This window comes from Lepus europaeus, chromosome 4 (genome assembly GCF_033115175.1).
Source record: "Lepus europaeus isolate LE1 chromosome 4, mLepTim1.pri, whole genome shotgun sequence".
Lineage (NCBI taxonomy): Eukaryota > Metazoa > Chordata > Mammalia > Lagomorpha > Leporidae > Lepus > Lepus europaeus.
The window spans coordinates 29,480,280-29,506,817 of record NC_084830.1 but is presented as its reverse complement, the minus strand read 5'-3'; the positions used below and the strand labels follow the sequence as shown (position 1 = coordinate 29,506,817).

At 35.7% G+C, this 26,538-nt stretch overlaps 1 protein-coding gene and 1 pseudogene across 2 annotated transcripts in view; one reads left to right on the top strand and one right to left on the bottom strand.

Annotated features, from left to right (window-relative positions):
- CSMD3 (CUB and Sushi multiple domains 3) overlaps nt 1-26,538 on the bottom strand; it is a 1,267,615-nt gene that overhangs the window by 1,197,763 nt on the left and 43,314 nt on the right. The window lies entirely within an intron of this gene.
- Nucleotides 25,555-26,538, top strand: part of LOC133758154 (WD repeat-containing protein 70-like) — a 38,978-nt pseudogene continuing 37,994 nt past the window's right edge.

The following is a 26,538-nucleotide window of genomic DNA, read 5'->3' as shown; positions in this document are numbered from 1 at the left end:
GCAAACTACACAACAGATAAAGGGTTGATAACCAGAATCTACAAAGAAATCAAGAAACTCCACAACATCAAAACAAACAACCCATTTAAGAGATGGGCCAAGGACCTCAAGAGACATTTTTCCAAAGAGGAAATCCAAATGGCCAACAGACACATGAAAAAAATGTTCAAGATCACTAGCAATCAGGGAAATGCAAATCAAAACCACAATGAGGTTTCACCTCATCCCAGTTAGAATGGCTCACATTCAGAAATCTACCAACAATAGATGCTGGTGAGGATGTGGGGGAAAAGGGACACTAACCCACTGTTGGTGGGAATGCAAACTGGTAAAACCACTATGGAAGTCAGTCTGGAGATTCCTCAGAAACCTGCATATAACCCTACCATACAACCCAACCATAACACTTCTTGGAATGTACCCAAAGGAAATTAAATTTGCAAACAAAAAAGCTGTCTGCACATGAATGCTTATTACAGCTCAATTCACAATAATAAGACCTGGAACCAACCCAAATGCCCATCAATAGTAGGCTGGATAAAGAAATTATGGGACATGTACTCTATAGAATACTATACAGCAGTCAAAAACAATGAAACCCGGTCATTTGCAACAAGATGGAGGAATCTGGAAAACATTATGCTGAGTGAATTAAGCCAGTCCCAGAGGGACAAATATCATATGTTCTCCCTGATTGGCAACATCTAACAGCACCAAAGGGGAAACCTGTTGAAGTGAAATGGACACTATGAGAAACAGTGACTTTGTCAGCTGACTGTTGATGTGCAACTTAATACTTTAACCATTTTAGTATTTTTTCTTTGTTTTGTTCTAGTACTATTGGTTGAATTCTGTAATTAACACACAATCATTCTTAGGTGTTTAAAACCTAACTGAAAAGTGATCCCTGTTAAATCTAAGAGTGGGAAAAAGAGAGGGAGGTGATGTACAATTTGGGACATGCTCAATCAGACTTGCCCCAAAGGGTGGAGTTAGAAATGTGCTAGGGGATTCCAATACAATCCCATCAAGGTGGCATGTACCAATACCATCTCACTAGTCCAAGTGATCAATTTCAGTTCACAATTGATGACTCTGATAGATCTAAGAGTCAAAGGGATCACACAAACAAGACTAGTGTCTGCTAATACTAACTGATAGAATCAAAAATGGAGAGAATGGTCCAACATGGGAAGTGGGATACACAGCAGACTCATAGAATGGCAGATGTCCTAAACAGCACTCTGGCCTCAGAATCAGCCCTTAAGGCATTTGTATCCAGCTGAAGAGCCCATGAGAGTATTTTAGGCATGGAAAGCCAAGACACTCTGGGGAAAAACAACAACAACAGCAACAACAACAACAACAAAAACAAAAACAAAAAAAAACAAGAAGACCTAAATGAAAGATCTCTGTGAGGGAGATCCCAGTGGAAAGAATGGGGCCATCAAAGAAGGAGGTACCTTTCTCTGAAGGGAGGAGAGAACTTCCACTTTGATTATGACCCTGTCAGAATAAGATTGAAGTCGGTGAACTCAAAAGGCTTCCATAGCTTTGGCAACTCATGACTAGAGCCTAGGGAGATTACTGATGCCATGAACAAGAGTGTGAAATTGTTAAGTCAACAACAGGAGTCACTGTGTACTTATGTTTCATGAGGGATCTGTCCTTAATGTGTTGTCCAATGTGAAGTGATGCTATAACTAGTACTGAAACAGTATTTTACACTTTGTGTTTTTGTATGGGTGCAAACCGATGAAATCTTTAGTTAATATATACTAAATCAATCTTCTGTATATAAAGATAATTGAAAATGATTCTTGATATGAATGGAATGGGAGAGCGAATGGGAGATGGGAGGGGTGCGAGTGGGAGGCAAATTATGGGGAGGGGAAAGCCATTGTAATCCATAAACTGTACTTTGGAATTTTATATTTACTAAATAAGAAAAAATTTTAAAAAAGAAAAAAAAAGGAGGGGGGAGGAAGAGAGGAAGAAATTAATGTTATGTCATTAAAATTGTATCATGAAATCGGTTCTTTATATAAATAAAAATTTTTTAAAATATGGAAGGCAGAAGAGTGGTACAATATACAGAATAATAAAAAAACAACAAATTTAAGGCATAGAGTCCTGATATATGGTATATGTTCAAGAAATGGCATTATTTACATAATATCTGTATGCATCCTTTGAATATTTTGTGATATTGCTTCACTAGTTTCTCAACTTCGCAAATAAACTAAGAAAATTTGATATCAAACACAAATACATTGTGTAGTTACAATTTTAAGAGGCTTACCATTTGGGTTATGAATATTTTACATAATTAAGTATTTTCCCCCAAAGAAGCCTTTTATTCATGGAATACATACTTCATGATTTCATAAGTACAACTTTAGGAAAATAGTGATTCTTCCCACCATACCTGCCCTCCGACCCACTCTCTCAGACCTCCTCCTCCTCCCTCTCCTATCCTCAGTCCCATTCTCCACTAAGATCCATTTTCCATTAAATTTATACACGGAAGACCAGTTCTATACTAAGAGTTCAACAATCTGCATGAAAAATAAACAAAACAATAACAAAACTATTCTTCAACAGCCAGACAAGGACTGTTCAAAGTTATTACATCTTGAAGTTAATTTCACTTTTTTTTTTTTAGAAACTTAATTAACTTTAGAAAGTACCCAAGAATGATAGATCTTTTGTAAGCACTGAAACATAATTATAATACAACTCTTTGAGGATAGAATCCCTTCATGGGAAGTTAGCGCACAGTGACTCTTGTTGTTAATTTAACAATTAACACTCTTATGTATGACATCAGTGATCACCTGAAACTCTGAAAAGAGCTGCCTAGTCTATGGAAGCCTTTTGAATCCACAACCTCTAACAGTATTTAGACAGGCCAGAAGCAAAGTGAAAGTTCTCTCCTCCCTTCATAGAAAAGTTCCTCATTCTTTGATGACCACTTCTTTCCACTGGGGTCTCACCCACTGAGGTTCTTCATGTAGGACATTTTTTGCCACAGTGTCTTGACTTTCCATGCATGAAATGCTCTCATGGACTTTTCAGCCAGCTCTGAATGCCTTAAGAGATGATTCTGAGGTCAGAGTGCTATTTAAAGCTGTATGCTTCCTATGTTGGTGCAGTCATTGCTTTTTAATTCTATTATTATTACAAGACACTCAGTGCTATCCATATGATCAATTTAACAGTTAAGGTGGTATTTTTACCACCCAGCCTAAGGGGATTTGGGGTCCCATGGCAAGATTTTAAAGTGTACCCTTAGAAGTAAGTCCATAGGAATATATGGAGAACCATGCAGCTTTACAGTTACGAACTTCATATACTTCATAATTACAACTTTAGGAACATGGTGATTCTTCCCTCTGTGCCCTCCATCCCACCCATCTTTTATCCCTCTTCCTCCTCCCTGTCTTACTGCCACTCTGATTTTTTACTGAGACCTATTTTCAATTGACTTTATACACATATGTTTAACTCTGTTAAGTAAAGAGTTCAACAAATAGTATAAAGGAAAAAAAAAAAAAGACTCTTCCACAACAGTTAAGACAAGGGCTGTTCAATCATTGTGTCTCAAAGTGTCTACTTCTACAGATTGCCTTTTGGGTGCTCTATTAGTTATAACAGGTCAGGGAGAACATATGGTATTTGTCCTTTTGGAACTGGCTTATTTCCCTAAGTATGATGTTTTCTAGATTCAACCATTTTGTTGTAAATGACCAGATTTCATTATTTTTATTGCTGTGTAGTATTCCATAGTGTACATATCCCATAATTTCTTTATCCAGTCTTTAGTTGACAGGCATTTGGGTTGATTCCATGTCTTAGCTATTGTGAATTGAGCTGCAATAAACACAGTAGTACAGGTAATCTTTCATATGCTGATTTCATTCCCCTTGGGTAAATTTCCAGGAGGGTGATGGCTGGGTCATATGGTAGGTCTATATTCAAATTTCTGAGCTATCTCCATACTGTCTTCTATCATGGCTTTACCAATTTACATTCCCACGAACAGTGGATTAGGGTTCCACAGATTTGTTTGTTGATTTCTGTATGAGAGCCATTCTAACGGGGGTAGGGTGAAACCTCATTGTGGTTTTGATTTTCATTTCCCTAATGGCTAGTGGTCCTGAGCCATTTTTCATGTGTCTTTGGCCATTTGGGTTTCCTCTTTTTAGAAATGTCTGTTTAAGTCCTTTGCCCATTTCTTCACTGGAATGTTTTGTTGTTGTGGAGTTTCTTGATCTCTTTGCAGATTCTGGTTATTAATCCTTTATCAGTGGCATAGTTTGCAAATAATTTCTTCCATTCTGTTGGTTGCCTCTTCACTTTCCTGAGTGTTTCTTTCACAGTACACAAACTTCTCAATTAAATGTAATCCCACTTGTTAATTTTGGCTTTGATTGCTTGTGCCTCTGAGGTCTTTCCTAAGAAGTCTTTGCCTATGCCAACGCCTTGCAGGGTTTCCCCACTGTTCCTCTAACAATGTATTTTAATAAGGCGGTGATGCTTATAAGTTAATACTTGAATTGACTATTTTACACTAAAATTTTTTAAATGAAATAAATTATAAAATATGAAAATATAAAATAAAATATAAAAAGTGTGACTGTTTTAACAACTATTTCTATGTAGCCATTATAGATTTAACTGAATTTCCTGCCCTTTTCTAATTACTGAGACTCATTTAATTGATATCATTCCTTGACATTTTATCTTTATTAAATTAAGTTTTACTTTCTGCTGTTTTATTTGAAACTAGTGATGTTTTCTTTTAATAATGTTTCTATGCTATGAAAGATTTTTATTCTTTTTAGATTCAGTGGTGGGTTGTCCCAGAAGAAAAGACAGTTTGGGTATTAGTTTCTTGTCTCTTGGTAATAATAACAATTGATTTTCTTCTTTCAAAATTGAAGTCAGTGAGGAGAGGAGCTCCAAATGAGGATTGATGTCCCCTAACCATGTCATAGTTAAATAAATTAAATGTGCTATATTTATTTCCTTCTTTTAAAAATTCTCTAAGGGATGACTTGGAAAAAGGATTTTATTATGCCTTAAATGCACTTTATAATCTCAGACTTTGTAGTGAAACAAGATTCCCATTGGAAGTAGGTTGTTAAGTGATTATTTAAAGATGTATTCATTTGAAAAGGAGAGATACAGAGAAAGATAAGGGGAGGCAGAGAGAGAGAGAGAGCACACTAGAGAGAGAGCACTTTTTCCTCCACTAGTTCACTCCCTAAATGGCTGCAATGGCTTGCGCTAGCCCAGGGCAAAACCAAGAGCCAGGAATTTCTTCCAGGTCTCCAACATGGGTACAGGGGCCTCAGAACTTGGGCCATCTGCTGCTGCTTTCCGAGGCTCATTAGCAGGGAGCTGGATTAGAAGTAGAGCACCTGGGACCCTAACCAGTGCCCATAGTGGATGCCAGCATTGCAGGCATCAACTTATTCTTCTATGCCACAGTGCATACTGAACAATTATTATACACAATATTGTGGGATTTTGGATGAATCAGAAGCCTTATGTGACTATTTTACATGAGAACTGTGGACCTCACAATACTTCAACAGTCACTGTGTGCAATGAGGATATATTTAATCACTTAAAGTCACATTTTGAAGTACATGTGAGAAATCCCCACATTTTATTAAGAAAACAACTAAGATAGGTAAGAGTTTCCTGAGACACTCAGGCATCAGTGCTATTATACATAGATTTGAGTTTTTGCTTCCACTTTAGCACATAGGAAGTTAATATATATTTCACTTAGCAAGTTTTCATCAATTGACATCTATAAAACTGAGTAGGGAATACCTTCTTAAACAAATTCCTGGGTATTTTTTCTCTTTTAAATTGTATTTATTTATTTATTTATTTATTTGAAAGGCAGAGTGATGGGTGAGGATGGAGTAGGGAGAGACAGAGATTTTTCTTATCCACACCTTCACTTCTCCAGTGGCCACAATGGTCAGAGCTGGGCCCAGCTGAAACCAGGAGCCAGATATTCCATCCTATTCTCCCACATGTGTGGCTGAGGGCCAAGCACTTGGGCCATCATCTTCTGCCTGTGAATTCTGAATCTAAATTCTTTTGAAGTCATATGTTGTGGTTAGGGTCTCAGAGTCTATAATTAGACTGTTGAGTTCAAACATCAGGTTTGCCTGTTAGTATTCTGTCTCTAAGCAAGTTACTTAACAGTACTTCTATTTTTTTAAAGTCTTCAAAGTGGGGATAATCATACTACTTTAGTAAGCTTGTGAATGTTAAGTGGATTGACATTTGTAATATGCGTCAAAGAGTGTTGGCACCCAAGAATGGTCTATAACTATTAGTGATTGTTATTTATGGAACTGAAATTTGGTATCTTATAAGACTCCCCTAACACCAAAACTGTAAAACGATCTTATGTATTTCCCCCTAGTAATTTCATGGTTTTATTACTCATAATTGGACTACTAATCCATCTGGAATTTACTTTGCCTATGTTGTGAGAGAGATATACCAACACTGACTCCAACTAGATGGCCAATTGTCCCAAAGCTATCTAGTAATTATGATTAACTCATTCTTTCTCCTCTGACTTGAAATGCTGCAACCTAGGTCTCCATCTAGACATGCTATTCTAGCTCTGTGTTGTATGTATCTATTATAATTGCACCAATAATACAGTTTACAATAACGTTATAGACTACTCTCTGTAAGATATATCCCTAGTGCACCTCTGGTTTTAGTAATTTCCCAATTTACATTTAAGACTCAAATCGTTGAAATATTTCTCAACACTTCCAAACATTCCATTGCTACCTTGATTGATATGCCTTCAGATTTATAGATGATTTGTGAGGAAATGATATTTTCTATTAGTGGTTTTTCTCATCCAAGACACGATATATTGCTTCACTCACAATTCAGGAATGCTTTAGTAATTATCTAAAGTTGTTTCCATTATTAGTATCTTTCAATACAGTAACTTTCATTTCAAGCAGACCACTGATTTCATGAACCAACATTCCTCCAGATATGTAGCAGTATAGATCTAATGATTTTCTAGTCATGATTCCTCAAGCAAGGTCAAATTTTCTGATCTTAAAAGAAGTATATGATATAAAGCTTTGAAAAGATGAAGAGTAAGTTTAAATGTGATTATGGAACAGAGAGGTTCAGGGGCTGAGAGGAAGTTGATGCACAAAGCTTATTTTTAAAACTCAAAGGTGATTTCAAAAATTGTCTCCTGCATATACCTTTTCAATGCACTGAAAACAGGAAACAATTCAGCATTATTGGCTATTAAGACTGTTAAAATCAAAACCATACACATAAAGATAGTGACAATCAAAAAGAAAATAGCCAGTATTGGTGAGAATATGGAAGTTGATTTTTTTTTTCCTGTGTGCATTTCTGGCAGGAATGCCAAATAGTAAAGCCTCTTTGAAAAATAATTTGACAATTCCTCAAAAACTTGAGTATAAAGTCACACTATGATCCGATAACTCCCCTGCTTAATATATATCTAAGAAACTATAAAATATTCACACAGAAAATCTGTACCCACATGTTTATGACAGCATTATTCAGAATAGCTAGAAAGTTGAGCAACCCTAATGTTCATTAATTGATGAATGAGTAAAGAAGTACTATTTGAAACTAAAAAGAATCTAAATACTGACACATGTTACAACATGGGTGAATGCTGAAAACAAAATACTAAGTTAAATATTCAGTTATAAAAATTTTACATTTTATGACTGTATACAATAAAGTCCAGGATATACAATATAAGAAAGTAAATTGGTGTCTGTCTAGAGAGTAGAGTGAGTCAGAGGAAGACTCTAACAGAAGGCTAACAGAGTCTCTTTTATTTAGCGAACAAAATGTTCTAAAATTAGATTATGGAGAATGTTGCATAGTTACTCAATATAGTCATACCTTGAGTTGTATATTTTAAAATTCTGAATTGTATAGTAAAAGAATAATATTTTAATTTTTCTGCAAAAAGTAAGCATAGTATTTTTTGTTAACACAACAAAATGTGGTTTATATACCTTTTGCTTACATCGTTAACTATTTATAACTTTTGAATACATATTATAAATAATTTTTACTAATATTCTAAAAGATACTGTTGATAAAGTTTTCATTTTGCTTAAAATGTATAGTATAGCAATTAATAAATTGCTTGATAATATTATATGTTTCACCCATTTTCTTTTGACATTCACTTCAAAAATTGAGTGAATATTTTTTAAAATGAAATGTTACTTTTTAATGTATTTTGGACATTGTTTATGAAAACAATTAATGTTCTATACATAGTCTTCAATATTTCGAAAATCATAGGTTTAAACTACAAGGGAAAAATAATTAAAATGGCTAAGGAGAAGAGATGAGAAAAGAGTGGCTCACAATAGCACAATGTGTTCACACAAGTATTGTATAAGTAAAGCACTAATATAGAAACATGAAAACAAATTGAAGTAAAAGGAAGTGCTGTTTTTAGAGCTTCATATATTAAAGCATGACACAAAACCAGAAATTAGAGGTTGGAAAAACTTCAGCAGAGCACCACAGGTATATATTTGCCATATGCTGAAAATTGGGTTGAGCTATAAATATCAATTCAGTTTTTATTTATGTATTAGATGCGATTTGTAATCATTATTCAAGTTTAATTAGAATAAAGACAATGCATTTACCTTATTAGTTAATAAGACAAAAATTTTGATAGAATTCACCAGATTGACACACTCTATGAGAAACTTTGTAAGAGAGTAGAAATAGGATATTACCATAAACATTTAGAAAGGAGAAGACTATGAAGAGAAGAAAAGAATAAACACTCTGACATCCTAAATGAGATAGAAACTAACAATTATTGAAAGAAATGTAAACAGAATGTGGCATTGGATTGGATTGGGCATGGAAATAAATATGTATTTAGATATTTTCCAATTCTCAGATCCCATGCCTCTATGCATGTTGCTCCATTTAAATCATGTGGTTAACAATTTTGACCGAATAGGTTCCAAGAATTAATAAGTTAAAGAGCAAGCAGAAAAGTCACCATAAAATAAGCTTATTACAAACACCTACCATGTATTTTATGCTCAATGTTTTACAAAATGTGTTTGGTTTTATAATTAACCACTAATAATAAAAGTATGTAAGGGGGCAATTAATTTATTAACACTTTTAGGAAAAGAAGGATTTGCTATCAATACACATAAGTAGGTAGCTTGCCTACATTTCACATATTGTTGCTGTTAAGTGACTAAAACACCTATGTAGATAGTATGTTCTTTATATTTTCTATGTTAAAATAAAAATTTAAATTTATGTATTTTAAGATATTTATTTTCATGCTTCCCAATTTCCAGTAGGTCTTTCAAAGTCTGAAAGGAATCTTAATAGGAATGGTTTCATGTTTGCTTCCTTTCCTACTCCATAGCAGCAGGGATAAGGATTAGTTAAATGACAAGTGTTAATACTTGTTGCTTATTTATTTAGAATGTTTTAAGATCTTATCTTATTATTTGTCAATAGACTTCTACTCTAGGCTTTTTGTAGGCACTAACAGTGGCATGAAAATTTGTATGTACAACATTATAAATTCATGATATTCTACAATTTTCTGGTGTTGGCAGATTTCTGCACTGATCATGTAATTGAGCCAATAGTTGGTAACATTCTTCTATAAAGTGCAAGGGAAAAATTAGGGAAGTATACCTTATTTGAACCACCCAGAATCAGAAGGCATATGTATACTTTGCTTCAAATTAAAAAATAATGAAATACCACAACAAAAATAAAACATTTTCATAGAGAAAACTAATAAATAAAAAGTCATCGATCGCTTATTTTTATTGCCCAAAATAGATTGCTGGTTATATATATTTTATAGTACAATCATCAAGACTCAGAAGACATTGTATTAAACTATTGAAAACTGAAAATTATATGATCTTTAAAGTTTTATATACTTTTATTTACATAATAAATTTATATTTATTAATGCTTGTGAGATTTTAAAATTAAAATGGTAGAATATATAAAGCTTTTATGCTGCATTTTATATAGCATTGCTTCATTGAGAGTGTTCATGTAATAATAGATATATTAGAAATATATTTTTAATATTGCCATAGCATGTCACCAAAGGGAAAAATGAAAGTACTAGCATTTGCTGAACAATTATTATGAACTTTACATGGATGATCATGTTTAATCCTAACAACATTCTAATGTAATTATTGTTCAATTGTCCATATTTCACAAATAAAATATGCAAGCCTGGTATACTAGGATCAGAGTTGATACTTGAATATGACTTCAAAACTTACCTTATAAATATTTAATTATAATAATTAAGTGTTAATAACTATATCTTAAAGGTTATAGGACTTTAATATGTTGGTGTCTCATAAACCATTCAGCACTGTACTGTTTTGGACAATTAACTTGGTTATAAATTTTCTTCCAGTCTAAATCTCAATACAGTATAATATCCATGAGAGCAAAAGATTTTGTATGCTTGTTCAATGCTGCAATGCCAGCTTATAGCGTGTGCTAAACACTTGATACATATTTATTAAGTGAACAGAAATGACTTCATAAATATAATTTTATATGTTAATTCTTTTCATTTATTTATTTAAAAGCAGAAAGACAGACTGGCAGAGAGAGCTCCAGTCCTCTGATTCACTCCCCTGAATGCCCATGAGAGCCCAGGTTGAGCCAGGCCAAAGCCAGAAACACTCAGTCCAGGTTTCCCACATATTGGCAGGTTTCAAATTGTTGAAGCATCACCTGCTGCACAGGGTGCACACTTGCAAGAAGTTGGAACTGAGAGTAAAGCCAGGACTTGAACTCAGGAACACAGATGTAGTATGCCAACATCCCAAGCTGCATCTTAATCACCAGACCAAATGCTCTTTTCTGAAACAATTCTTACGTTAATTTCTAGTGAGCAAAAACAAGGTAAATACAAATATATGGGGCTGACGTTGTGGCATAGTGGGTAAAGCTGTCGCCTGAGGTGCCGGCATCCCATGTGGGTGCCAGTTCAAGTCCCGGCTGCTCCACTTCTGATCCAGCTCTCTGTTATGGCCTGGGAAAGCAGTGAAAGAAGGCTCATCCTTGGGCCCCTGCACTCACATGGGAGACCAGGAAGAAGCTCCAGGCTCCTGGCCTTGGATGGGTGCAGCTCTGGCTATTGCAGCCAATTGGAGAATGAACCAGTGGATGGAAGACCTCTCTCTCTCCCTCCTTCTCTCTCTCTCTCTCCTTCTCTCTCTGACTTTCAAATAAATAAATAAATCTTTAAAACAATAAATAAATGCAAGTATAGAAGAAAAATATTCACTAAATACCATGTTAACATGAAAACATTTAGAAAAGAGGTTTCGGCATTTCGTTTTGCAGTTGACACACCGGTGGGATACCTGCACATTCTATCAGAGTGCTGGGTTTGGGTCCCACTCTGCTCCCTATTCTAGCTACTTGCTAGTGCGCATCTGGGGAAGCATTGACTGTTGACTAAGTAGTTGGTTCCCTCCTATCTGTGTGGGAGATACAGATGGAGATCCTTGCTCTGTATTTCAGTCTGGCCCAGTTTTGGCTGTTGTGGGCATCTGGGGAGTGAACTAGTGGATGGGAGATCTCTGTCTCTGTCTCTGTCTCTCTCGCTTTAGCTTTTCACTTCTCGAAATATATAAATAAAATAATTATTTCTTTAAATTTAGAAAACGAATTTTGGTAGGAATGCAGAAATGAATGGGCTTGTAAAATGATTAGCAACTTTTTTTCAATTGTAGTTTAGATGAAGTAATATGGTCTAAAATAGTATGAAGGTCCTAAGTCTTGAAATAGGATATTTCAATATTTTTATCAATTAGCATTATTTAGGTTACTCAAAAACATATATTCTTTCAAAAGGAAGTGAATTACAATAGCAAAGATGCATTTCTCGTGTATAATACATGTCCATAAGATATGCCTCTTCTCAACACAGTTAAAAATTCAGTCACCAGTTTGAATATTCCAAATGAAGCTTCCAGAACAGGAAACTGAACCTTTTATTGTCTCAGTAGAAGTCTCTCTCTCCTCCCTCTCTCTCTCTCACACACCCCTTTGATACTATACTTATCTTCTTCATTCAACCATAATGAAACCAGGAATAATAATAAAGGCTAACTTATGGGGGTGTGCATATGAATCAGCAGGTAAGTCACCATTTGGAAGCCTGCATCCCATATCAGAGTGCCTGCTGCAAGTCCTGACTGCACAGGTTTCTGTCCTGGTTTCTATTAATCCATTCTGGGAACCAGCAGATGATAGCTCCTGTACTTTGATCTGTTAAACCCAAATGGCAGTCCCTGATTAGATTCCTAGCTCCTGGGTTTGGCCTGAACTTGCTCTGGTTGTTGACGACATTTGGGGAATGAACCAAAAATGGAAGATCTCTATCTTTTCTACCTTTGGAATAAAAATAAACACAAGAAGTTAGAAAAAAAAATAAAGAATATGCCCAGTTGCAGGGGGAAACAACACTATTTGGAAAATAAAACTGGTGATTACAAAAACAATGTAAAGCAAAGGTAAGTTCTACAGAAGTAGTTGAAAAATATTAGAAGAATTAAACATGATTTCAATCCCAAGCATTAAAGACAACAGTGGAGCCATTATTAAAAATATGAGAAATACAAAGACATAGGAAAAAGTATATTTTTATTCCAATAGAGATTTCAAAGTATCAGTTGTGTCTCCAGAAACTGGCTTTGGAAATGTGGGATGTGAAAGATGAGGCAGAGAATGAGATAGTATGAGAAAGAGGCAGGAGAGAGTTGACTTGGAGCCCAATAAAGCTATAAACACAGATACCCTTCTATAGGAAACCTTGCAAGGAAACAAAAAGAAAAAATAATGACAGAACCCATGTAGGGTGTTTTGTTTATTTGGGCTGTCAGCAAATAAGAGTCAACAAAGGCATCAGAGTAAGCAAGGAAGGGAAGAATGTCAAGAAGGAGGAACTTTAAATAATCCAATATATACAGCAGGCCAAGTGGGTTCAGTCTCTTCAATATAACAGTTTCTCCAAAGCTGTGAGACAAGCAGTCATGTAGAAAACTTGAATGATGAGGAAGTAAATTGGAAAGAATTGGTGGCATCCTTTCAAGAAGGTTGATAAGAAAGGCACAAGAATTATGTGTAGCCATTAAACTGAAGGACAGAATCATGACTGGAACTCCTACACATACATATTCCGAAGAGAAATCATTAAAAGGGAAAAAAGAAGGGAAGAGGATATTTTAAAATGGATTGTATAAAATGAACCAATTTAGTTGAAAATTGGGATATTGAAAAAAAGATTTAATTTGTCTTCACAAAAAAAAAACAAAACTATTTTTCAATGACAGAATTTGAATGGGAGACCAATAAGGGGTGAAAATTAAAATGGAACAATGATACTGTATTAGTTTTCTTTCAGATGTTTCTTTGTAAATAAATAGGGGTACAACTTACTTGCAGGAATGATAATAATATATGTGGAGAACAGAATTGGAAATAGTGAAAATATTCTTGGGGCCTTATAAACTTATATTTAATTAACTCTATTGGTCAGAATGTGTTTGTTAATGAAATAATGAATAAGAATGAAAATATTTTCAATGAAGTAGACAATAATATGAAATGAATGTTTGGAAAACATCTAAAATATATTGTTCTGTATCATGGGTAACTATTTTGCTTCCTTACAATCACTTAAACTGGAACCCCCATCATGTCTTAATCTACATTATTAAGAATCATATTCTGATTATTTCTGTCTATACTTTTGGTGCATATCCATGCTATATCCCCAATTCAAGGCTTCACATATCTCACCTAAATGAATATCAAAGCATTTGTGTTCTTTACCTGTTGTCCTTACCTGTTGCATTGTTTTATCTGTTCACTATTCCTATTAATATCATTTATCTTTTTTTTTTTTTTGACAGGCAGAGTGGATAGTGAGAGAGAGAGAGACAGAGAGAAAGGTCTTCCTTTTGCCGTTGGTTCACCCTCCAATGGCCGCCGCGGTAGGCACGCTGCGACCTGCGCATCGCACTGATCCGATGGCAGGAGCCAGGCGCTTATCCTGGTCTCCCATGGGGTGCAGGGCCCAAGGACTTGGGCCATCCTCCACTGCACTCCCTGGCCACGCAGAGAGCTGGCCTGGAAGAGGGGCAACCGGGACAGGATCGGTGCCCCGACCGGGACTAGAACCCGGTGTGCCGGCGCCGCAAGGCGGAGGATTAGCCTAGTGAGCCGCGGCGCCGGGTAATATCATTTATCTTAAAACCTAAACCAGCACATGTCCCTCTTCAACTTGAAAATTATGCAGTATTCCTCCTTTCATGAAAATAAAGCCAGAAATTATGTCATAAAACTTTAAACTCACAGTGCTCTGACTACAATGTACCTATCTTTCCAAACACACTAGCAATATATACATTGCATATTGCCAACAATAGGAAAATATTTACATTTCCAAAGACCTGAAAGCCTTTCCTCCAGTCTCCATGTATAAGATAATATAAGTCTTCAGGATCATTCTCAAATAATATTTCACCTATATTTTTGGATTTCCAGTAATAATGCCATATTGTCACTGATTTTCTAATTCCACATGTTTTGAATTGTCTTTCTCCTTTACCTCATTATGAATACTAACCACAGAGTATGATTTATCTTTTATTTCTCCTAGCTTACACTATAGATATTTAATCATATTAAATTTCAGTTGGAAAACCACTTGCCCCAAAATGTTGCTTCATGTTCAAAATCTTTTTCTGAATTTAAATGTATCCTTCAATTTGTAAAAAGTAAATGATAACAGATATATTAAAGCAACACATTTGAAAACTGTATCAGGAAGCATAAAGCTTTCTGTGTTCTAAACTCAATATTAACATTTAACTTGCATTTCCTGAATTTGTCATATATTCATGCTGATTGTTTATATAAACTAAGTTCCTCGTGTACATATACTCTTTAATTTTACTTAAATATACAACATAGGGAAAATTGTAATAATATCTAATAAACACATATAATACTTTAATATTAACTAAATCATAAAGGGAATTTTGCTACTGTGCTGAAACTGCTAAAAATATCCAGTGTTCTCCATCAATTTGTAATCATCAGTAATTTAATGCCAAAATTTAGGTCATATAATTATAAATTCAGCTGAAGTAATCATTTTATGCTTCATATCCTGACCAAAATTTTGTTCTTCACAGTGCTTTATTTCCATATAGCAAAAATGTTTTCATAGATTTGATTTCATGAGACAATGTCTTCTTTTATATTTTTTCAGCAACCACAAAATCATTTTATTGCTAGGCAGAGTTGAACCCTTTATTTCATCTTTCTTCATAGTTTCATGTACTTTTTAGTTAAATGTATAGGATTTAGTATTTTATCTTTTGTACAAATGAACAAAAACAGATTTTCATATGATACATTATTAAACTAAAGATTTCTTTTTGTAAGTATTTCTTCAGATTATAAACAGCACTTAAGGACTGAGCAGAACTCAGTTTTATTAAAAATAAGTACTAAATCTTTTCTATTCTTTGTTACCAATCTATGATGGTATCTTTTTTTTTTTTTTTTTTTGGACAGGCAGAGTTAGACAGTGAGAGAGAGAGACAGAGAGAGAGTTATAGACAGTGAGAGAGAGACAGAGAGAAAAGTCTTCCTTCCGTTGGTTCACTCCCCTAATGGCCACTACGGCCAGCGCTGTGCCTATCCGAAGCCAGGAGCCAGGTGCTTCCTCCCTGTCTCCCATGTGGGTGCAGGGACCAAGCATTTGGGCCGTCCTCCACTGCCCTCCCGGGCCAGAGCAGAGAGCTGGACTGGAAGAGGAGCAACCAGGACAGAACTGGCGCCCTGACCAGGGCTAGAACCTGGGGTGCCGGCACTGCAGGCAGAGGATTAGCCAAGTGAGCCATGATGCTGGCCTGAAAACTACTTTTTTCAAAGAAGTTAAAAGCGATAGATACTACCTTACATATTTTGAAAACAGAATAATAATGTATTTTATTTTGTCATATTTAGCATTAAAGTAATCTGAGACCATTAAAAGTTAAAGAAATACTGACAAAATTTTTAAAAATTGAAAAAAATGAAAACTTCCATTATATTAGTTAATTCAATTAGTACAAATATGTGATTCATGTCCTGCTACTTGGAAACAAATATCAAGATCTATACAACTGGCCATTTGATTTGTCCCAGACATTTTCTCATTGAGGATTTTTTTCTAAGCAAAAAATCAGAGAGATCATTAAGGAATCTATACTTAGGATGTTCTTCATAGTAGTATTTATGACAGAAGTGCAATCTAAGTGACTAATAATATAAGAATGTATATAAGAGATATAGAACCAGATACAGGTATAGATATGGATTTAGATACTGTGGGTATCTATAATATAAACTGAAGGTCTTTGGAGGGTTTTCAATGGACAATCACTACCAATGAGAAATGTACATTTTCAAAACAACAGGGGAGTTACTGCCTATACTATATGATATCAATTTTATATGCATGTGCATATGGCCTGTGAAGAAGTAATTAGAAGAAGTGATAATTGAGGTCTTCACATACATTTCCAGATGTTTGCTGCATTTATTTCCAGTATACAAGGTTAAAGAAAAAGGTTATTGGTGGCCTTTCTTTTGACTTTTTACTTACATAAAATAGTAAATTTTCAATAACTAATGTTTATTTTCATCTGCATATGCATGACATGTATGTGTTCATATTTTCATATACACGTTCATATACATGACATATATGTGTTCATATTTTTTTATTAAAAATCTCATTGCAAAAGAGCTGACATTCCCCTTCCTCACACTGACACTGCCAAATTACCTTGCTTCTGATGGACCTTATTTTCTTTATCATTGCCTTCATGTGCTAAGCCTTCATAACACTTCGTAAAATTTTAGGAACACAGGGGTGGGCACTGTGGTGTGGTAGGTTAAACCACTGTTTGGGACACCTGCATAATGACTGGGACATCCCATGAAGACTGGTGATTGGAGTTCCAGCAACTCTGTTGCCTATTCAAGTTCCTGTTCATGGACCCAGGACTCAGCAGATGCTGGCTTAAGTACTTGAGTCCCTTGTAATTACATGGGAAGCTGTGATGGAGTTCCTGGCACCTAGCTTTTATCTAGCCCAGCCTGGTTGGTGTAGCCATTTGGGGAATGAACCAACAGATGGAAGGTTCTTCGTGACTCTTTTACTCGCTTTCCGTCTCGTGTGCACACTCTGTCTCTGTAGCACTACCTTTCAAACGAATTTTCAAAAATCTTTTAAAAATATTTTAGGAAAACATATGTGGCTTAAATGTCTAATAACTGCTCTAGTTTTCTTCATTTTTCAGAGCAAGGATTACCTGTATTGTTTACCCATTTTCTGGGACTTTTTAAATTTTTATTTTATTTTATTTTTGAATTAGTTTTTCACATATTCAATGTTATTTATAGATAAAATTCTAAGAACACAATGATATTCCCCTCTTCCCTCCCTTCTTCTCTCCCCCTCTCTCCTACCCTTCTTCCTTCACCCTTTCTCTCTTTTTAGATTTTGAGATAACAAATTTTAAATTTATATTATAGTAAAAAGGCTTAATACCTCACCAAATACGAAGTTTAATGAGTAATAAGACGAAGATCCTAGTTTACTGAAAATACAGACAATGACTATAAACAGTAGTTGAATGGAAAAATGGTCATTTCTTCCATATACAGCAAATTTTAAAGTAGTTGCAGATCACTAAAACTATTGTGGTATAACATTCTTAACCAGTGGTTTGACAAAGGTATCAACAAACTTTATAGAACTGTATTTGCAGCACTACTGGTACTCACAGACATTTCATTTTTCTTCCTATTTTTTTTTTTAATTTTAGCTCCCACATATAAGGGAGAACATGTGGTATTTGTCTTTCTGGGTTGGGCTTATTTCACTCAACATGATGTCCTCCAGTTGTGTCCATTTTATTACAAATGATAGAATTTCATTTTTTAAAGATGAATAGTATACCATTGTGTGTATGTATGTATGTATATATATATATATATTTTTTTTCTTTATCCATTCATCTGATGATTGATACCTTAGTTGATTCCAAATTTTGGCTATTGTGAATAGTGCTGCTATAACATGGTGGTGCTGGTATCTCTTTGATACTTTGTGTTCAAGTCTTTTGGGTATTTACCCAGCAGTGAGCTTGCTAGATGATACAGCAAGTCTATTTCTAGTTTTTAAAAGGAATTCCCACACTGTTTTCCACTGTAGCTGCACTCACTCACTTTCTACCAGCAGGGTATCAGTGTTCCCCTTTGTCCACATCCTCGCCAGTTTCTGTTACTCTCTGCACTTTGGATTTTAGCCATTTTGACAGGATTGAGGATATATCTCATTATGATTTTGATTTTTTTTCTTTTTTTTTAACTTTTATTTAATGAATATAAATTTCCAGTGTACAGCTTATGGATTACAATGGCTTCCCCCTCCCATAACTTCCCTCCCACCCGCAACCCTCCCCTCTCCCGCTCCCTCTCCCCTTCCATTCACATCAAGATTCATTTTCAATTCTCTTTATATACAGAAGATCAATTTAGTATAAAGATTTCAACAGTTTACACCCACATAGAAACACAAAGTGAAACATACTGTTTGAGTACTAGTTATAGCATTAAATCAAAATGTACAGCACATTAAGGACAGAGATCCCACATGAGGAGCAAGTGCACAGTGGCTCTTGTTGTTGACCCAACAAATTGACACTCTAGTTTATGGCGCCAGTAACCATCCTAGGCTGTCGTCATGAGTTGCCAAGGCTATGGAAGCCTTCCTAGTTTGCCGACTCTGATCATATTTAGACAAGGTCTTGATTTGATTTAAATTTCCCTGATGGCTAACGCTGTTGAACATTTTTCATATATTTTTTGGCCATTTGTATTTCTCTTTTGAGAACTGTCTGTTGAAATCCTCTGCCCATTTCTCAAACTGGATTGTTTATGCTGTTGTTGTTGTTGTTGAGTTTTTTAAGTTGCTGATATATTTGGGATATTAATCCTTTGTCAGGTGGTTTGCAAATATTTTTCCCATTCTGTTGGATTTCTCTTCACTCTATTGATTATTTCATGGGCTGTGCAAAAGTTTCTGAATTTGATACAGTCCCATTTGTTTAGTTTTGCTTTTTTATTTATTTATTTATTTATTTATTTATTTGAAAAGGCAGAGTGGACAGTGAGAGAGAGAAAGACAGAGAGAAAGGTCTTCCTTTAATGTTGGTTCACCCTCCAATGGCCGCCGCGGTAGCGCGCTGCGGCCGGCGCACCGCGCTGTTCCAATGGCAGGAGCCAGGTGCTTCTCCTGGTCTCCCATGGGGTGCAGGGCCCAAGCAGTTGGGCCATCCTCCTCTGCACTCCCGGGCCACAGCAGAGAGCTGGCCTGGAAGAGGGGCAACCGGGACAGAATCCTATGCTCTTACGGGACTAGAACCCTGTGTGCCTGTGCCGCAAGGCATAGGATTAGCCTATTGAGCCGCGGCGCCAGCCTAGTTTTGCTTTTGTCACCTGTGCTTTGGGGGTCTTATCTAAGAAATCATCCCCTACACCAATGCTTTGGGGTGTTTCCCTTACATTTTCTTCCAGCAACTTCATAATTTCAGGTCTTAAATTTAAGTTTTGATCCATTTTGACTTCATTTTTGTATATGACAAGAGGTAGAGATCTAATTTCATTCTTTATGTATATACATACAGTTTTGCCAGCACTGTTTGTTGAAGAATTTATCCTTACTCCACTGAATAGTCTGAGCACTCGTCAAAAATCAGTTAGCTATATGTATGTAGATTAATTTCTGGGCTCTCTATTCTGTTCCATTGATCTAGATGTCAGTTTTTATGCAAGTACTATGCTGTTTTAGTTTATATGGCTTTGTAGTATGCATAGTATAAGAATTCTGAATATATGCAGGTCTTCACAAAGTTCATGCAAAATGAATACTATGAAAAACTAAACATAGATTTCAGAATTTTTTGCACCAAAACAAAATCATCTTTTAATTATTTTTTCTATAAATGTCTTGAAATCCCCTCATACATTATCTCACAGTTTTCTAGTCACTATTTTTGCTAATTATTTAAAACATTTTGAACTTAAGTTTATTATTTCAAAAAATAGTAAACCACTCATTTTAAGCAAATATATTTCCATTGGAAATATTCTTTTTTTGGATGTATTTATTTTACATATAATATTGTATGTGTTTATCATGTACAACATGGTGTTTGGAAACATATCTGAATAGTTAAAGCTTGCTAATTAACAAGTGTTTTACCACACAGTTATAATTTTTGTTACCTAGGGCACTTAGCATCCACTATCTTAGCATCTTTCAAGAATGCAATATTGTCATTAACTATAGTCACCATATTGCATAACAAATCTCTTATTGATTCCTCCTAACAGTTAATATGTAATTTTTTACTAATATCCCAACACCTCCTTCCCTGTATTTTTTCCCAGTATAATGGTACCAACATTCTACTCTCTACTTCTATTAGATCAAACTTTTTAGAATCCACATATGTGTGAGTGAGATCATGTGGTATTTGTCTTTTCATGCCTGGATTATTTCATTAACATAAAGCCCTCCAGATTTACTTATATAGTCACACATTAGAAGATTGTTTTCTTTTTTATGAATAAATAATTTTCCACTGTGCTTATATACTATAATTTCTTTTCATTTATCCACTGATGGACACTTTTGCTTCCATATCTTGGCTACTTTGTGCAGTATGCAATGTAAAAGGGAGTACAAATATCTCTTTGATGTATTGATATTATTTCTTTGTATATATACTCAATAGTGGAATTGTTGGATCGTAAGTATTCTTTTAAAGGTCAAAATTATCTCTTTAGTAATACTAACAATTGTAAAAATTTACAATCACCTTCACATTGGTAAATAATTCAGTCAACTTCCATCAATTTGGAAATGAATAAGTTAAGGTTAATTCTGTCTATTTTTCTTTCATTTCTATCTGGCATTTTCTTGGTACCTTAAATTAATAAAATCTTCTAACACATCAATAAATAAATAGAGATTTTATTTTCTTTTCAATAAAATTAATTACTGACATCTGATAATTAATATTAGTGAATCATGGCTTAGGTATTTCTTGCTTTTCAAACATTAATTTATATATTTTTCAAAATTGTATTATGGTGAACTCATGCAATATAGAAATACTATAAAGTTTAACAGTTCAAACTTAATTTTGATTGAAAATTCATAGAGAATTACATGATATGCTTGGTAAATTTTCTTAAAAAGTTACTTTTGAAAGTGTTACCAGATTGAATTACTGTAAAGTGATTGAACAAAAAAAATTGGATGCAACAGAAAATCTAAGGAGTTCAAGTTTCAAAAAAAATGATTAATGCTCTCCTTACAATAAACTGCAATATGGCAGTTGAAATAGATATGACATTTTCAGTGATTGATGTATACTTAAAGTCAATGCACAAAAGATAAATTGCTAAAAATCATGAGAGATACACAACAGAAGTCATTAAACTCTTTGACTCAAAAAGTCAGATTTTAAAAGTATATAACTTTGAGAATATCAGAAAAGTAGAGCACATTTAAAGAACAGAATTAAAGATAAAATGTCTTCTAAGATGAGAGAGGGAGACAGACTGGCAGAGAATGCTCCCACCCACTGGGAGCTGTTTGCAACAGCTGTGCCATAGCCACACTGTTTATGGGAGACAAGAACTCAATCCTGATCTTCCATATGGGTGGTAGAAACCCAAATACTTGAGTATCAATGCTGTCTCCCAGGATCTGCATTATAATGAAGTTGGAGTAAGGAGTGGAGCTGAGTATGGAACCCAGGCAATCAGGTACAGGCTGCAAATTTCTTAACCAATAAGCCAAGGGCCGTCCTCTTCATATAACATTTAATCTACACTAACACTCAAAATAAAGGACATTTCCTATAAATGTAAAACATGTAGACTGTTAGATCAATTGAATTAGTGTGTATAGACTGCATGAATGGCTCCTATTCTGCATCACTGCTTGTATACATACTCTTTGTTACATGATTTTGCAGTTCATCTTACTAAAGAACATGGTGTATTTCACTGTGTCATGATTCTGAATATGGCAATGTGATTAATGTTGGCCAGTGGTACATATAGAGAGACTGAAAAAACACATCAGCCCCTGGTGCCTTAGCCATCATTATGACCACATGCTCAGGTTTTTGTCTCTGGAAGTTGAGACAAGTGAGTCAGAATCTATTTGGATTTCCCTTGACTATTCTAGTTTCTCTGATAGCCAGCCAGTACCTGACCCATGTGAATGAGCCTGAGACTAGAAGAAACAAGTAACTGCCAACCTTTTGAGCTAAATAAATGCATTTATCCAAGCCATTGATGTTTGGAGTCTTGGCATCACTATATAATAGATTACAGTACATAGAGCCATGCTTTTGCTAAATTTAAAAGTGCTACTCTTTCTTTAAAGTTAGTATAATGAGAACAGATTTCATGTACATCAAATACAATTCTAAGATTATGAAAATGGCTACCTTGATAGATCAAAAATAAAGAATAGGAATTTCCTTACTAGAAACAGTAGCCATATATCACTAAGTGAAATACTCATGGAATCTAGTTAATAGACATATATTCATCAGCTATTCACTATATGCAAATTATTGTAGCATTAAATATGGGTATTTTGATAAAAATCCTGGATATCCTAAATTCCTAGATTTTGATATGAACAATAGCCGTATTAGCCACAGGATATTAAAGCTGTTATATATGATACTGATCAAATGGCTTGAATTCTTTATGGATAGAAAAAAAATATATGCAAAGAAAAAAACTGACTAAAGTATTGTCAACATTCCTTGGAGGTGGCCATATGGCATGTTAGGTAAAGCAGCCATCTGTGATCATCATCACATGTAGGTGCCAGTTTGGGTCCACTTCTTATCCAGCTCCGTGCTAATACACCTGAGAAAGCAGCAGAAGATGGCTCAAGTGGTTTGACCCCTGCACCCACATGGGAAACCAAGATGAAGCTCCTGGATCCTGGCTTTGGCCTGGGCCATCCTAGCTGTTGCTGCCATTTGGGGAGAACCAGTGGATGGAAGATCTCTCTCTGTTTCTCTCTGTCTTTCCATCTCTTTCTGTAATTCTAGCTTTCAAATAAATAAACATAAATCTTTAAAGAAATACCTGCTTTAGTATCAAAGTGTGCTGAAATTTAAAGCTGGAGAGAAAATTGGAAGGCACTTCAGTGATATCTATTTTATGAATGGAAATTGAAATATTTATTATTAGGGGTCACTTAAGTAGAAGACAGGGCTTGGACAGTCTCCAATTACTGTGTTCTGTCCACAGAAAGAGGGTTAATTCCGGAATACATCATCTAAGAAACTGGTGGTGGGGATAAAATGACTCAGGATTTACTATCTGGTACGTGAATGCATTAATACAAATGCAAACTAATAGCTTAATTGTATTCACTTTCATTTTCATCATCCTCAGTATTGTTGGCTTTGTGTCTAACACTGGAGCTTAAAAAAAAGTGGATTTTTAGCCAAACATTTTTTCATCTTAACTCAGGAAAGCGTTTCCATCACCCAAATATATACATGTATAATTCACCTGAAAGTATAAGTAAATAACTATAGAGAGAAACTGCAAGATGTTAATACAATGTGCTAAACATTTTGTCTTACTAGTAAATAGTTGTTTTACTCTCTCTGTCTCTGTCTCTCTCTCACTGTCTAACTCTGCCTGGCAAAAAAAATAAAAAATAAATAAAAATAAAAATAAAAAAATAAAAAGCAAAATAAACACAACATGCCACAGTAAAGTATTCCTATAAGTAGGTAATGTTTTTTTAATAGCTTACTTTTGGGGGGGGTATGTTTTGGTTCTGAACATTAAGTTATAAACCAGGTGTACTATTGACTTTGAGAGAGAATAGAATAACTATCCAAGCAGTAAATACAATTGCACTCTCTGAATATAAAGACCAATTTTTCAGTCCTTACTCAGGCAAAACTATCTTTAGAATCAGTGGGAGCTCTTCCTAAATTAGGAATGAATTGGATTTAATAAACCCACAGCTGTGTCCATTTTAGCATTGCGTATTCTCTCGGTTTCATCGTAGTTTTTTATCTTAACTAATGAAAAACTATTTTGTATTATAAATATGATGAATAATTAAACAATCAATGACTAATTTTGACAGCTCTATTTCTGAAAGTCTTCTTGAAAAGATAATATCACTAGAATAATACAGAACACTCATAAAAAGGCAATTCAAAACCTAATATTCTAAATTATGTTTTCTTTTTGTTTCTGTGGTACCATCCTATGGGCACTTTTGAATTCAGATAAAAAGATTATGGTCTAAAGAATATATTTCAAAACTTTTTAAACAATAAAATTTTGAAACAATAAAAAATGTATAGATAAAATGACAATAGCACCAGGCAGAGGTTTGGAATTTTCCCATTTCTTCCTTTCTTCCTCTTTTCAAAGTAGATGGAAAGGAAACAGCAATAATAAAACATGATTTTCCTATGATTATGAAGTTCTAAAGGGAAAGAACTTTTGCATTAATACTGTGAAAAATCCTCTTGAAACCTCCAGGACAGCTGTTTTAAATTACTCTGTAGCAAATGTAAAAGTAAACACTGTTTCAAGTTATGGTGACAAAGGTTTTGCCTTGCCAGTCAGACAGCATTCCCTCTCTGCAAACATTCCTCATGGCTGAAGCTTCTTCCCTGTGTGTGATGAAGAGCCACACTGTCCCACACGAACAGGTGAAGGAAAGCAGCTGATGTTTCATGAATGAGCAGGCACTACTTTATGACCCATCCACATATACAGTTTAAGTTTCATTCAAAAGGGAATAAATAACTCAACCACCTAAATGATTCCCAAATGCAATTTAATAAATATTCAGATATAGAACATTAACACCTTCCTTAAAATGCTATTTTCTAATAATTTCATAATTAAGATTTTCCAAATGAATCTCTAAAATGAATCTAATATACAAAATCCTCTTCTGACAGCTCACAGGTGGGGAGAGCTTGAAAGTCGAGCCATCCACCACTGCTCCACGCAGCCCTACCAGGAAGACCTGGCTCAGAAGCCGGGGCTGGGACTTGCGGAAGGTCTGGGGAAGCCGGAGGGAGAGCCATTTCATCTGACGGCTCAGCCATCTCGGGTTCACAATGACCTCCTGGAGAACAGGTCACATGCACACTGCTGCACCTGTTCTGTCCCTGACTCAGCGGCTCGGGCCTGGGGCCTGAGAATTCACCGTTCTCCCAAATCCCAGGGAGGCGGAGCTCGCTGACCCAGGTGACACATTTGCATTCTGTAGTCACAATCTGCAAGAGCATGGACAGTCATGAGATGGAGACCCCGTGCCGGGGACTAGCTGGAAGTGCCCACCCCTCCCACCTTGAGGACACGAGGAAGCCAGGAGTGTTACTTGAAGTTGTGCTGGTCTACTTGTTCAGGTCATCCAGGCAGCAAGCACAGCAATCCATCTTGCACCAACAGTGTGTTCTCAAAGTGATAGGAATGGAGACAGAGGAAGGAAAGGTGGTGCCAACAGAAAATGCACCCTCAATTCCTTACATAAAAACGCACTAAGCACCAGCCCTGTACTGGGATAACAAAGATGAATGAGATAGCCTCTATCTCAAAAAGGTCATGGAATGGCGGGGACTGGTACATAATTAGATAAATGAATGCAGAGAGAGCCATGAGGGAGCAGGAGGGCCTCACCCCCAGGGTAGGCAGAGCTGCCCTAAGGGAAGAGTAAGCACTCCCCAGAGGTCAGCAGAGACCAGGAATCTCCAGGAGGGACCTCAACAGCACCTCAAACCAGCTCAGGCCACTGGCAGGTTCAGGAATCTTTTTTTTTTTTTTTTATTTTTGACAGGCAGAGTGGACAGTGAGAGAGAGAGAGAGACAGAGAGAAAGGTCTTCCTTTTGCCGTTGGTTCACACTCCAATGGCCGCCGCGGTAGCGCGCTGCGGCCTGGCGCACCGCGCTGATCCGATGGCAGGAGCCAGGTGCTTCTCCTGGTCTCCCATGGGGTGCAGAGCCCAAACACTTGGGCTATCCTCCACTGCACTCCCTGGCCACAGCAGAGAGCTGGCCTGGAAGAGGGGCAACCGGGACAGGATCGGTGCCCGACCGGGACTAGAACCCGGTGTGCCGGCGCCGCAAGGCGGAGGATTAGCCTGTTGAGCCACGGCGCCGGCCCTTGGTTCAGGAATCTTGCCAGCTGGGTGTTAAATGTGGTCATTATTAACAATCAGATTGCATCATAAGTTTATAATTAAATCATATTTGAATAAACATAATACTAAA